Below are 15,077 nucleotides of genomic sequence, written 5' to 3' on the forward strand. Positions count from 1 at the left end.
TCACAGCAGCACAGACCTCACAGCGGCACAGACATCACAGCGGCACAGACATCACAGCAGCACAGACCTCACAGCAGCACAGGATAAGCCAGACCATGGTGTGTTTTGCAGTTTCCACACCAGCCAAACCATCTTCTCCAGCAGGAAAGTAGAGGCCACATGTCAGATTTAAATTAGCATTGTACTGTCAACCTGAAGCTTGAAGAATGAATCTGTTGGACACCACTACATTTCTAACAATGATGGCCAGATGCCATGACTGGTAACCATTCACAGGACTGAGACTCTCAGACTTTCCAATGTATGTTTCTACTGGAAGAGAGAGGAAGAGTTCACTGGTTTTCACCACTGGATCAAATAAGACAGTGTCTGTAGATCCTGTTTTGGTGCAGTAGTTCGCAAGTCTTGGGTTTTTGTTATGTTCATAAAGCAATTCCAGTTTCTGTAGCAACAATTATGCACCAGAGTGAGAATGTGCACATTAAAGCACATTTATTTTCATGTGGACTTCATCTCTGCAGCTGGACACACACAGCAGCAAATTTGTGCTGCTAATTTAATTACATTTATTAAACTGAATTATCATTGATTTGGTCAAGATTAGTAAGATTAAGTTCAACACGCATGGTTGTTTACTTTGTGCTAGCTGCTGCCTTTGATGCTATAATAAATGTTCATACAGTCAAAAGCTGTAGTTTAGTGAGGCCTTTGTTTTCTGTGTAAACCTCATTAGCACTGACACGCTAGTCCATACCAGTACTGACTTAGCTACGCTAAAGAGAGTCTGGTTCGAGATGAATCAGCGAGGGACTGGTGATGTGTGTCCACAGTTAGTTCCCGCCCGTGCTGCTAGTATAGGCTCCGCCCCCCACCGGGGCCCTAAATTGGATTAAGAGGTTTAGAAGATGAATGAACTAGCAAATAATCCGTTTTAGCCCTTTTATTGTGGACTTTATTATAGAAAGTGATTTGCAGTCTTATTCACTGCAGGCTTGCGTCTGAAGTGGACCAGCCAATCAGCAACAGGCCTGTTCCGTTTGTCCAATCAGATGTTACTCTTCACAGGGAACAAAAGACTGGACACACATTGGCTGTTGCAGACAATAGTCATTGAATATATCACAGAAGATTTATGGTTATCAGTGATGTATTTATGGCTCTTTTTAGCCACGTGTTTTTTAACTGGATGCCGGGTGGAGTAGTGCAGGTGGAACCGCCTGCTGCTCTGGGACTCACAGTAGCATGTACATACGTAGCTCAGTACAGTCTCAGTACAGGCTCAGTACAGTCTCACACAGCCCCATTTAACACTGCGTCCATCTCACATACACCAAAAGGCGCAAACCTCTTCCTCTCGTCTCCAGAATGTCTCCCTCCCACGCATCTGCTCCTCCACCTCCTCCATCTCTCAGCCTATCACGGAGCCCTTCACGCTCTCCGCTGCTGTCAGGGCTCATAGATCCCGGCAGTGTCAGTGCGGCCGGGAGGTAACGGGCGGAGACACGAGCGCCTCACTCGCTCGGCTTCAGCACACTCTGTCTGACAGGCGGGGCAGCTCGGTGCTGCAATTAGGCAACATGAGCACAAGATCTGGGAAAAATGTCGAGACGCAGGGGGGCACTTGAAGCCACTTGGCCAATCCTTGGTTTCAAAATAACTATCATTTTGCACAATTTCAAATAACACAAGGTCTTGTTATAATTAAGCACACATGAAGCAACAACATGAAGCAACAATATTTTTAAGTATTTTTTTGAGTAATTTACTCATCCGCATGTGGTTGTTGTCAAGGGTGAAATGATACATTGGCACAGGTCTGTAATCTAAATTAGGAATAGCCAGACTGGGTTCATGTCCACATAGGACTAGACAGTCAGTTTTCACCGTAGGTGTTGTGAGCCCGTGCTGCTGTGCTATTTGAGTCAGGACAAACTCATGTAGTGCACAAATGCTTGATGTATGACAATTATGGTAAAATTACATCGATCTGCACTTAATATTCCTGGAACATTCTTTAATTGTTAGAAATATGCTTCCCTGAGATTCGCACGTGTTGTTTATTTGTGTGTTTAAGAAAGCCGCTTTAAACTGTGTTGTATGTCTTTTTGTTCTACTTGAGTCTGTCTTAGCTTAAAACTCATCAGAGGGTGAGAGATCAGTTCTGAATCTGATCAGAATCAGAATCAGAATCTGATGGATCAAAAGCTTTTCTTATTTACATGGATGCTTGCACGCAAGGGTTAATGAATCCACTATTCAGCCAAACTGTGGTGCCCGTAAATACGCTCGAGGACCCTGCTGAACAGCTATGAGGTCACAGCACTGACCTCATCCCCTGTCTCCACCCCCTAAACCCTGTCTCCACCCCCTAAACCCTGTCTCCACCCCAATAAACCTTGTCTCCACCCCACTAAACCCTGTGTCCACCCCCTAAATCCTGTCTCTACCCCACTAAACCCTGTCTTCACCCCACTACACCCTGTCTCCACCCCAATAAATCAGCCAAACACGCTTGAGGACCCTGCTGAAAAGCTATGAGGTCACAGCACCAACCTTATACCCTGTCTCCACCCCACTAAACCCCATCTCCGCCCTACTAAACCCTGTCTCCACCCCACTAAACCCTGTCTCCAACCTCCTGACCCTTGGACCAGAATCACTCCCATATTCACTTTATTGTCTGCACACGGCAGACCAACAGTCTCGTGGATGAACTGTTGTGGAAGTTCAACTGCATTATTATTGCCCAGTCAAGCATTATGGGTCCATCCACTACTGGGAATAGATTTGTTTCTCTGCACTACCGTATGTCAATCTTCCCACGGGCCTCTAGGAGAGCTGTGCATTATTTATCAGTCCCTTCCAGTTGTAGCGAGGAAGGACAGACTCTTGTCCACAGATCAGCTCAGGGACTGGCAGTCACGGAACAATCCAGATATCTTGAGTTTGTCAGGCCTTTAATAAAACATCATTTCGGTCTGTTGCTGTGTTATATGTGTGGTCCTGAGTTGTACTCTCAAAGAACCAGGACAAGGATGCTTGATCCAAGCAATTTGTAACAGTCTGGTTGAGGTAGTTTAGCTAATGAGTGGTTGTTGACACTTATTAGTCTGATTTGTTTAATCAGACATGTTATTCTGGTAGAGGAAATGCATAACAAGCCAATAATAAATACGACTCTAACTCTGTTAGTCATCCTTAAATACTTAGTAATGTTAACAAAGAGAACAGGGATCATGCAGATAGTCCTCAGGTTGCAGGTGACATAAAACTAAATGATCAATGTACCATTTCTGTTTTACGTCCTGCAACAACTCTAAAGCCAAGTTAACGTTTAGTAAATGTCCACTGAGTTGTGCGGAGAGTTGTGCAGGTGTGTCAAAGCGGCTCCTGTCTGGTGGAGTCAGCAGGTCGTGTGTGGAGGCCCGTCTCACTCTTCACACTGACCTCCTCCCTGTGCCGACACATCGTGGTCTTTCACACGCACGTGTGCACGTGCACAAACAGGCTCCTGATGACACGCCTTCAAAAGCCGAGCAGGGTTCGCTCTCAGGAACTTTGCAGCAGGACATCCAGATTTTCTCACCCATGGGGAGAGAACAAGTTGAAACACAAAGTGTTTTCACTTGCACAATTGTGTGTTCATTTGTAAGCAGATGCTTGGATTAGATGACACACAACTGATCTCAGTCATAGCAGGGAAGCAAGTGAGTCACTTAGCTGGTCATGATGGGATAAGACTTCTGCTGCAGATCGAACACGTGTATGCACACATATCAGGACCATATACAGGTATTATAAATAACGATCCCCACTGATAAAGTTAATCATGATGGGATATAACCTGGGTGTCTTTAAACATTTCCTGCCTTGAAGTGATGACATTTTAGCAGGAAAAGAATGCACACGCAGTGAATTGCAGGAAGCAGACAGCGGGTCTGCGAGAGCACAGATATGTGGAAGGAAACATTTGTGAAACTCTTTACACGGCTGCACTGGGAATCGAAAAAGGCACACAACGCTGACCTGTGTATCCGCATCAATGTAACAAGCAACACAGTTGAAACCCCACAACAGTCACGTGTGGGTGTAATGTTTTCATCTCTCTTGTCCAGGCATGGAATTTATGATGTGTGATGCTCCTTGTGAGATGAACTACCATTATAGGGCACAGGGCTGGAGAAAGAACTTGCTACCGTTCAGTTTTGATGCTTCAGTCTGTGATCTTCTCTGTGCTGTCTGAGCAAGTGTCTAGGCAAGTAAGTGACATAGCTAGACACTTTATGCAGGAAAGAGTGAATCCTATACGTGACTGCACATACAGATCAGGTCCACAGCACCATGGGTGGTTTAACTGCTGCTTAGAAAATCAGCAAAGGGCTCTCAATGCTAGGAGGAATTCACCACTCTTGGGTGCAGAGATTCTTGGGTCCATTGTTGCTTCAATTAATATATAGTTCTCTGTATAAGGTATTGCATTATCTGTTTTAATTGCTATGACATGACAACACACTTTTGCACATCACCTGGCAACGTGTTAGACCTCAAACTTAAAAAGCTATACACGAAACATTAATGAATGAATGAATGACTTCAAGGCACATACGCAGCAGAGCACACAGGCGTGTGACTGTATCTCCTGAAGGAAGGCGTGACTTCACGTGTGGCACATATGTTTACATCCTTTGATTGGGCAGCACTAACAGTGGGGGGAGTCATATGGCTTCGTGACTACCTGCAGGGTCACTGGGAGGGGGGGGGGGGGGGGGGACTGTCTCTCACAGGTAAGGTAATAATAACAGAAAGACAGATTGCTGGACTCTGGGTTTCTTGTAGCCTTTGTGTGTGACAGACACCTTTTGGTGCTACTCACAGTGCTCTCAATGGGTAAAAATAAGATAATTACAATTTAATTATGAGTCACTGAATAGTACTAATGCAATTAGCTTCTCAGGCTGAGTGAGACTTGCCAATGTAAAATGTGCGATTACAGCCCATGCAGAAACATGTGGAATACAATATAGTAAAAAAAAAAAAAGATGTTTAAATAAACACAGAGAGCGTGAATTGAGATAAATTGTCTTCAAAACCCTTCATGGTTGTCTTCATACTGGTCCGCTAATCTTCAGCGAGCACACGTTTCCAGCGAAGAGGAAGAGAACTGTGAGGACCACGTACAGCCATTGTCCCCGAGTCAGGAAGGAGGTGAAAGGGAGAGGGGGGAGCAAACAGAGCTCCCAGCCAAGCCCAGCGCCCAGGACAACACCCTCACTACCACTCTACTCGCCCTCACTACGGCTCTCCACGCCCTCACTACGGCTCTCCGGCGTCTCTACGGCGTGTACAGAGCAGCCCTCTCTAGCACCATCAGTCTTCATATGTAAGTAGAGGCACAACTGTAGGGATTACCTGAGCTTTTGATGGCTGATCTGAAAGGCAAGAAATGATTGATAGAGCAACTGTAGATCCACTTTGCTTTACAAAATGAGTACCGTGACTCTCTCCTGCTTCACAACTAGATCAAAACAGGATCCCTCATTTAAACTCATTTAAGATCGGCAGGAGTTGTAGGATCTTCAATATCTTTGAAAAACACTGAAGCTTTGACCTTGGGGCTTAATATTCAGATGGTAATTCACCCCCCCACCAGCATATGAAGTAGGTTAGTGGCAGATCTGACCCTACACCAGCAAAGAGGTGAAGTCAAATGAACAAGATAACATGGTACCTATATCCCTGCCTATAAATATCAGCCTCAGGCCACAGGCTGAGTGTGTAGTGACTCAGGTTAGGTCACCTTGCCTGGAGGAATTATTTATGAAGTTCTCCCGGGTCCCTCCTAGAACCCAGATCAGTCAGTCAGAGTACCTGTGGGCAGCACTGAGACCTCGCCGAACGAACGCCACACTTTATATAAACTCAGTTGGACAAAACCTAAAAGCCAGATGGAGCGAGCATGTTCACACACACACACACACACACACACACACACACACACACACACACACGCACACAATGTTTAAATGAACTGATTAAAGCTGATTTGTCAGCATATTACTTGATTATTCACAACTTCAAGGCTCACGCCCCACACATCCACTCTATATGTGATTTAACATTTTTCCATTGTAAAGAACTTTAGGTATTGAGTGTAAGGTAAACGTATAATAAGCATCCATCAAAATTAGGACATTTACATATACAGTATTTAAATATACTCATGTCCATGTACAGTAGGACTTAGTTGTCTCCGTGGAAGACATCCTTCTTCTGGTATGGTAGACCTGAATCTAAAGATACCATTAAGATAGGACCCTGTCAGAGGGAATGTATACATAGAAAGTGCATACAATTTTCTTTATTTCATTAAATCATCAGCTCGAAGTTTATCAGATTTCTCAGCGTGCAAAGATACTGTGTAGCAGTTTGTAAAAACCCGTTAGTGTTTGCTAAATGTGACATACATAGACAGAACACAGCGGTGTCTCAGATTAACACCATCTGCCTAGGATTAATTCAAGATGGACCAACAGATTGAGTCTTTCCTGCTTGCTTCTGACTAATGTACCTGCTCACTGCGTGTGGCACGTTGTTCTCTAGAGGTGCCAAGGATGAAGCCCCCTACACAAATGAAGACTCACCTGTCCATGGGCTGACTACACTAGACCCGCACTTAGAAGGTGTACTTTTTAGATCTTTCATTTCAGGGATATTCTAAATAACGAACAAACTAACGGTTACGAACGCGCAAAATGCCAATTCTTTGTAGAAAATAAATAAATAACAAAAACAACGGACAACTCGTAACTCATGTGAAATATGATCTTATGTTGACTGGGAGGAGGCGTGAACGCGGAGCGCGTAACCGCCCCGGGCAGCCGCCGAACGGAACCAGGACTGGTGTCAGAAAGCCTCGCCAAGCTCGCCTGAAGGGATCGCCAAACGGGACAGGTTATTTCAAGAACTGGCACATTTTAAGGACATTTTCACTCTGTTGGATCGCAGTTTCCCAAGTCTAACAGCGTCAACTTGAATGACAACATTGGACTAGCCTACTGTACGGTAAGTTGACTTTACAATGATTCTTTACGACAGAAAATACTAATATTAATGGCAATTTTAGGGTAGCCCACTACAACACGAACCTTGGGCACAAGTTTGAGACTAGACTGCTTGTAAATGCACAGACCCTGATGATTTTACGGAGCCAGTATTTACAAGAAGGAAACAAAGTAACACAGGCTACATTAAGATGCCTCTTAACTCTCGATCTGAGTTTTTATTTATCTGTATGTTTATGTAGGTGTAGGTTAAATAACTCAGACTTGTTTTCCAAATTGTTGCGACTCAGTTTTATCCTTTGATTTCACACAGTGGGTAGAATTGCTTCGCTCTCTCCGTTAGCTTTGGGCATTACTGCCATTCCGGTGACACCAGATTCATTTTGCTGTTGCGGTGAGATTTGATATTATAGCGCATTTTGCTCCAACATTGTTAATGATGTAGTGACTGGACCCGGTGGACTGTAAACACCTCCATGTAACATATGTGCTGGTCGCCAAGCTCTGTGTGGTTATTACTGTCGAGTTCGCTTTTGAAAGTTCTGAGTTCGTCCCGTTTTATGGCGTCTTTAAATTATTTTAGTGGCTGTTTTGTTGTCAACAGGTTTTAACCCTGTTCGTCGTTTATATAAATACCGTTGGTTCTCCTCAACACGACCCACTCCAGGCGGCGGCTCCCCGACTCCGGCACGTTTTCCTCGGTCTGTGACCTTCACCACGGCGGTTCAGACGACGAAGAAGTTTCTCTAAATTTAAACTTGTCAAACTCAAGGACTTAGCTGACGGCGTTGATCAAACAAGTCCATTCAACAGAACTGGAACTCAGAAAAACCCTGCTCCAAATCTCATGACCTTTATCAGGAGACTGATAACTGTTTTCAATGATTTTGGTAGTTTGGCGTGTAGTTCCTCTCACAGTGCTCCAATAGCTTGCGCAATGAATGCGTGAAACGTCTAAAGTGAAGAATATCCAGTATGAAGGATTGAAGATCCTGTATGTGCGTGTCTTGTTGAGATCAAGGGCCGTTGAGTCCCCCAAACGACCCTTTCCGTGGTGTAGTTTATGACCACGTGACCGAAACCTCCTTTCAATAATCTGCATATCATTTAAATATAAGAAAAATGTCCGAAAAAAAAGCATTTTAATGCCGCCCCTACCACCTCCACCCCAGTGCAGACTGATTGGCAGGTGGGAGGTGGATATGTGGAGGTGTTGGAATTACCGGAGCATCTGAGGGAGAGAGCAGACATGTTGCCCCTCTGTGCTGCCCCTCTGTGCTGCCCCTCAGTGTTGCCCCTCTGTGCTGCCCCTCAGTGTTGCCCCTCAGTGTTGCCCCTCTGTGCTGCCCCTCAGTGTTGCCCCTCAGTGTTGCCCCTCAGTGTTGCCCCTCTGTGCTGCCCCTCAGTGTTGCCCCTCAGTGTTGCCCCTCTGTGCTGCCCCTCAGTGTTGCCCCTCTGTGCTGCCCCTCAGTGTTGCCCCTCAGTGTTGCCCCTCTGTGCTGCCCCTCAGTGTTGCCCCTCAGTGTTGCCCCTCTGTGCTGCCCCTCAGTGTTGCCCCTCTGTGCTGCCCCTCAGTGTTGCCCCTCAGTGTTGCCCATCTGTGCTACTGCACAGTGACTCCAGAGATCAGATGCGTTTCCCAGGAGAGGTGCAGAGGTGTAAAGGCTGCATGAGCTCTCCCACATATCACCTGCAGCAATGAAACCTTCAAATGAAATATTGTTAATGGAACCTTAAGGGTCATAACACACCTCATCACACCTTGAATGAGACACACCTCCCAAAGATGTAAACAAAGATGGGGTAGAGGACTCATTACGGCTGGGTAGAAAACTTATTACGTCTGGGCTAAAGGACTCATTATGGCTGAGGTAGAGGACTCATGGCTGGGGTAGAGGACTCATTACGGCTGGGTAGAGGACTCATTACGGCTGGGTAGAAAACTTATTACGTCTGGGCTAAAGGACTCATTATGGCTGAGGTAGAGGACTCATTACGACTGGGGTAGAGGACTCATTATGGCTGGGTAGAGGACTTATTATGGCTAGGGTAGAGGACTTATTATGGCTGGGCTAGAGGACTCATTATGGCTGGGGTAGAGGACTCATTACGGCTGGGGTAGAGGACTTATTATGGCTGGGGTAGAGGATTCATTACGACTGGGGTAGAGGACTTATTACGGCTGGGTAGAGGACTCATTATGGCTGGGGTAGAGGACTCATTACGGCTGGGGTAGAGGACTTATTATGGCTGGGGTAGAGGATTCATTACGACTGGGGTAGAGGACTTATTACGGCTGGGTAGAGGACTTATTATGGCTGGGGTAGAGGATTCATTACGACTGGGGTAGAGGACTTATTACGGCTGGGTAGAGGATTCATTATGGCTGGGGTAGAGGATTCATTATGGCTGGGGTAGAGGACTCATTATGGCTGGGGTAGAGGATTCATTACAGCTGGGGTAGAGGATTCATTACGGCTGGGGTAGAGGACTCATTACGGCTGGGTAGAGGACTCATTACAGATGAGGTACAGGACTCATGGCTGGGCTAGAGGACTCATTACGACTGGAGTAGAGGACTCATTACGACTGGGGTAGAGGACTCATTATGGCTGGGTAGAGGACTTATTATGGCTGGGCTAGAGGACTCATTATGGCTGGGGTAGAGGATTCATTATGGCTGGGGTAGAGGACTCATTACGGCTGGGGTAGAGGACTCATTACGGCGGGGTAGAGGACTTATTATGGCTGGGGTAGAGGATTCTGTCAGGGCTGGCTCGGATGCCGTGCCATCTACGTCCGCTAGGGGCACCCGAGCCAGTCCTAGACTCCAGCAGCGCAATCAGCAATGATCTGTCTCACCTGTTGCCATGGCTTCATAAGGAAGCGTTTGGAGACAGATCATTGCTGATTCGTTTTGGTTATGCCGTTACGCTCTCAGCCTCTCTCTTTCTCTGTTACAGCGTGTGCCTCTTTAGGTATCTCGTCATCTCTCTCTCGTATCTATATTCTCTGTCTTTTTCGAGTTCTCTCCTGCGTCGCTACTGACCTCCCTCAAGTTTTCCTCAACCTGTTACATTCCTATCCCATTGCCGTTTGTTTGGGAAGGGTTTTTTGTTTATATAGCCTTTTTGCTATTAGTCAGCTACTTCCCCTGACGTCCTTGTTTTTCGCTTTGTTTCTTTTACGCGTTGAGTAGTCCGCGGTTATTCAGGCACTCCTTTTAGTTCTGTTTTGTTTTTGTGGCACTTGGTTCCACCTCTCCCTCGCTCTCTCTAACGCGGTGTGTGTGCGTCCCTACCACCGTCGTTACAGAACGAATCAGCCCTTTAACATGGAACCAGCCGCTCCTAACGAAGCAGCAGAACTAAGGGCAGCCCTCTCCCAGCAGGGTCAGTTGTTAGGCAGCCATGACCAGGTCCTCCGCCAGATCATGGATCAGCTCAACAACGTGACCACTGCCCTACAGGCTTTAAGTAACCCGTCTCCCGCTCATCGGGATCCGCCTCCCGCAAGCCCAGCCGAACCCGCAGCAGCTCCGCGGCACCTCGAGCCTGCTCTCCCCGCCCCGGCTCGCTATTCAGGAGATCCCGAAGGGTGTAGGGGTTTTTTACTACAGTGTTCGCTTGTGTTCGAACAACAACCACTACGCTTCCCTACCGAGCGCGCGAAGATAGCATACGTAATAGCCCTACTCACTGATAAAGCCCTGGCTTGGGCAACCCCCGTATGGGAAAAACAGAGCGAAGTATGTGCTACTTACGATAGCTTCTCCCGTGCCATGAAAGGAGCCTTCTACCATCCCTCGTCGGGCGGGGTTGTCGGTCAGCGGCTTCTGCGTCTCAAGCAGGGAAAGCGGTCCGTAGCAGAGTACTCCATAGAGTTTCGCACGTTGGCGGCTGAAAGCGGTTGGGGTTCGGGCTCCCTCATGTCCGTGTTTCAGGAAGGGCTAACGGAGGAGTTGAAGGACGAACTAGCTCTCCGTGACCCTCCGTCTGATCTAGAAACACTGATCAGCCTGACGGTACGGCTCGATAACCGCCAACGCGAGCGCAAAAACACCAAGAAGCATTACCATCGCGAAACACCCCGTATGCCTGACGTCGTGCAGCCCGATGAAACCTTTAATCCCAGTAGTGAGCCGCAACCCATGCAGCTCGGTCATACACGCCTGTCACGGCAGGAAAAACAGGCGCGTTTACAGGAGGGGCGGTGTCTGTACTGCGGGGGCGGGGGACACCAACGTACCAAATGCCCCGAGCTGCAGGGAAAAGACACGACCCACCAGTAGACGGGAAGGCTCTGGCGGGTTGTAATACAAGTCCTCCCACTACCGGTCTGTCCATCCACGTTTCGTTATCGTGGCATAAATCACAGGAAAAGCGCCTTATGGCTTTTATTGATTCTGGTGCCGCGGCTAGTTTTATCGACAGCTCTTTAGCTCAGGAACTACAAATCCCTCTGGTTCGCCTTGACAAACCCCTCGCTGTCGCCGCGGTGGACGGCCGCGCCCTCACCTCCGGCGGTATCGACCACCAAACTATACCGCTGGAGATGCACGTCGGGGAGCACTTTGAGTTAGTCACCCTATACGTCATCAGCGCCCCACACATGCCGCTCATACTAGGGTTTCCATGGCTCCAACGACACAACCCTGACATAGACTGGCTCTCGCGCAGTATCGGGTCTTGGGGTGCTATGTGCAAACACACATGTCGTAAGAGCCTCCGTGCTTCGTCTGCTGAAAAGTCGGCCGAGACCGTTGACCTGTCCTCCGTACCTGCTGATTACCACGACCTCCAGGCGGTGTTCAGCAAAAAGAAGGCCAGTTTTCTTCCGCCTCACAGGTCTTACGACATCGCCATTGACCTACTTCCCGGGTCTAGTCCTCCTAGGGGTCGTCTCTTCTCTTTGGCCGCCCCCGAACGAAGAGCCATGGAGACGTACATCCAGGAGGCGTTGGCCGCTGGGTTCATACGGCCCTCCACGTCTCCAGCCGGTGCTGGTTTTTTCTTTGTCGGCAAGAAAGATGGTGGGTTGAGGCCGTGCATTGATTACAGGGGTCTCAATAAGATCACAGTCAAAGACCGTCACCCCCTGCCGCTTATGTCAACGGCCTTTGAGGCACTCCAACAAGCCACCATCTTCTCTAAACTAGACCTTCGGAGTGCCTACAATCTAGTGAGGGTCAGAGAGGGGGATGAGTGGAAGACGGCCTTCATCACACCATCGGGTCACTACGAGTACCTTTTGAGTGTCTTTATGGCTACGCCCCTCCTATGTTTGCTGACCAGGAGGACGAGGTGGCGGTTCCGGGTGCTCGTGCCTTGGTGCGGCGGTGCCGGTTGGCGTGGAGTAAGGCCCGTAGGGCCCTTCTGTCGGCCTCGGCCGGTTACCGTCGCAATGCTGACAAGCACCGTCTTCCGGCTTTGTCTTTCCGCCCCGGGCAGCGGGTCTGGCTTTCCGCCAAGGACCTGCCGGTCCGTGGCGGAACCAAGAAGCTGGCCCCTCGGTTCTTGGGTCCGTTCAAGGTGGACAGGCGGATCAATCCCGTCTCTTACCGGCTGCTGCTCCCTCCTTCCATGAGAGTTCATCCGGTGTTCCACGTCTCGCGTCTCCGCCCAGTTTTGTGTCATATGCCCCGTGCTCCGGCCCCGCCGCCTCCCCGCATGGTTGACGGCGGTCCGGTGTACGCCGTTTCTCGGTTGTTGGATCACCGTCGTGTCCGTGGTCGGGACCAGTACCTAGTTGACTGGGCGGGTTACGGGCCCGAGGAACGGTCCTGGGTCCCCGCCTCTCGGGTTGTCGACCGCTCTCTCATTCGTGACTTCCGTCGTGACAGGGCTGTCGCTCTGGGCCCGCGGGGTCTCGGGCCTAGAGGGGGGGGCTCTGTCAGGGCTGGCTCGGATGCCGTGCCATCTACGTCCGCTAGGGGCACCCGAGCCAGTCCTAGACTCCAGCAGCGCAATCAGCAATGATCTGTCTCACCTGTTGCCATGGCTTCATAAGGAAGCGTTTGGAGACAGATCATTGCTGATTCGTTTTGGTTATGCCGTTACGCTCTCAGCCTCTCTCTTTCTCTGTTACAGCGTGTGCCTCTTTAGGTATCTCGTCATCTCTCTCTCGTATCTATATTCTCTGTCTTTTTCGAGTTCTCTCCTGCGTCGCTACTGACCTCCCTCAAGTTTTCCTCAACCTGTTACATTCCTATCCCATTGCCGTTTGTTTGGGAAGGGTTTTTTGTTTATATAGCCTTTTTGCTATTAGTCAGCTACTTCCCCTGACGTCCTTGTTTTTCGCTTTGTTTCTTTTACGCGTTGAGTAGTCCGCGGTTATTCAGGCACTCCTTTTAGTTCTGTTTTGTTTTTGTGGCACTTGGTTCCACCTCTCCCTCGCTCTCTCTAACGCGGTGTGTGTGCGTCCCTACCACCGTCGTTACAGATTCATTATGGCTGGGGTAGAGGACTCATTATGACTGGGGTAGAGGACTTATTACGGCTGGGTAGAGGACTCATTATGGCTGGGGTAGAGGATTCATTACGGCTGGGGTAGAGGACTCATTATGGCTGGGGTAGAGGATTCATTACAGCTGGGGTAGAGGATTCATTACGGCTGGGGTAGAGGATTCATTACGGCTGGGGTAGAGGACTCATTACGGATGAGGTACAGGATTCATTACAGCTGTGCCAGAGAACTCATTATGGCTGGGTACAGGACTTATTACGGCTGGGCTAGAGGACTCATTATGGCTGGGGTAGAGAGCTCATTACGGATGAGGTAGAGGACTCATTACAGATGAGGTAGAGGACTCATTATGGCTGAGGTAGAGGAGTCATTACAGTGGAAAAGTCATACTGACAAAGACAAAACAAAAAAATGTTCACCAGGGGGATGGCTTTTCTCCTTCAAAGTGTGCAGCATCGTTGGTCTTAGTTCTATTGCTGTGGTGTGTTAAGGTCACCCCAGCCCTCCTCATACATACATGGAACCCCTGACAGTTGTTTACTTGCTCAGTGCTGAGCCTGTGCTGATGACACACATGGAAAACAGTTTTGAGTTTTTCATGTTTTAATTCAGAATTCACTTCCTCACCAACCCCCCCCCCCTCCCTATTCCCCCCTCACTGCCCCTGCTGTCATGGAGCAACAGGACTCCGTCTGCTTCCAACCGTCCACAGCCGTGCGAGGCTTAATCAGGGCCTTATTAGAGAGCTTCATTGTGCCCGGTCCACCTGTCTGCAGCCATAATGTTTTCCTTCCAGCTGGGATCAATGGCGACCCAGTTGGTCCTGTATCCAGCCTTATAAATGCGGGCCACAGAACTGAAGGCGTACGCCAGCCCCATCTGTAAAGCTTTGTGTGAAATCAGTGTGCGGGGGAGTGTGGGGTGTGTGTGGGGGGCTCACAGGTGTCCCTGCTCCTTAATGCTTTCAGATACAAGTCAGGCAGCTGATTCATGCGGCGTGCTGGCTAATTAGGAGCGTGAAAGAGAGGACTTGGTGCTGTGTGGGATCAGGCAGTCGCTGACGGGGGTGTCCTCTCCCATGCGTGGGCGGAGACGGGTGTCCTTGTGGTGGGATCTAGCAGAATGCCCACAGACAAGCTGCAGACCCATCTGCCTTCCTGCGTGTGAACATCACCGCCTTGTTCTGGGATCTCAGCAGGGGAGCAGATCCTGAACTCACCGTGCTTTGTCACTGACAAAAAGGAACAACTTTTATTCCACCTTCCCTGTCCGTGACGAGGTCTCGTGGTACACTGATCTGTAGAATACCTTCATTGGGATCCAATGATTTTAGTACTCGACCTGTCTTATATGTGCGAATGGATTCCTGAAGGCCTTGAAGACTCTTTGGATGACGTGATTTCGTAATTTCCTGCATTGACTATGTGAATGAACTGTCACATGGTTCTCTTCAACTTCATTGCCTGGGAAGCCAGGGAGCATTCATCATTTTAGTTATGGTGCTCACCTGCTGTGGTTAAGTGGTCTACTCCCAAGTCAGTAATGTGAAGT

At 48.6% G+C, this 15,077-nt stretch overlaps 1 protein-coding gene across 2 annotated transcripts in view; it reads left to right on the top strand.

The window, feature by feature from the left end:
- Positions 1-6,629: 6,629 nt before the first annotated feature.
- tspan18a (tetraspanin 18a) overlaps positions 6,630-15,077 on the top strand; it is a 43,008-nt gene continuing 34,560 nt past the window's right edge. Inside the window, exon 1 of one of the 2 annotated variants that reach the window (XM_077023787.1) lies at positions 6,630-7,062. The gene's annotated coding sequence lies outside the window, so the exon portion shown is untranslated. The remainder of the gene's footprint in view (positions 7,063-15,077) is intronic. The other variant, XM_077023788.1, reaches the window with a different exon arrangement.

This window comes from Brachyhypopomus gauderio, chromosome 12, assembly GCF_052324685.1.
Source record: "Brachyhypopomus gauderio isolate BG-103 chromosome 12, BGAUD_0.2, whole genome shotgun sequence".
Lineage (NCBI taxonomy): Eukaryota > Metazoa > Chordata > Actinopteri > Gymnotiformes > Hypopomidae > Brachyhypopomus > Brachyhypopomus gauderio.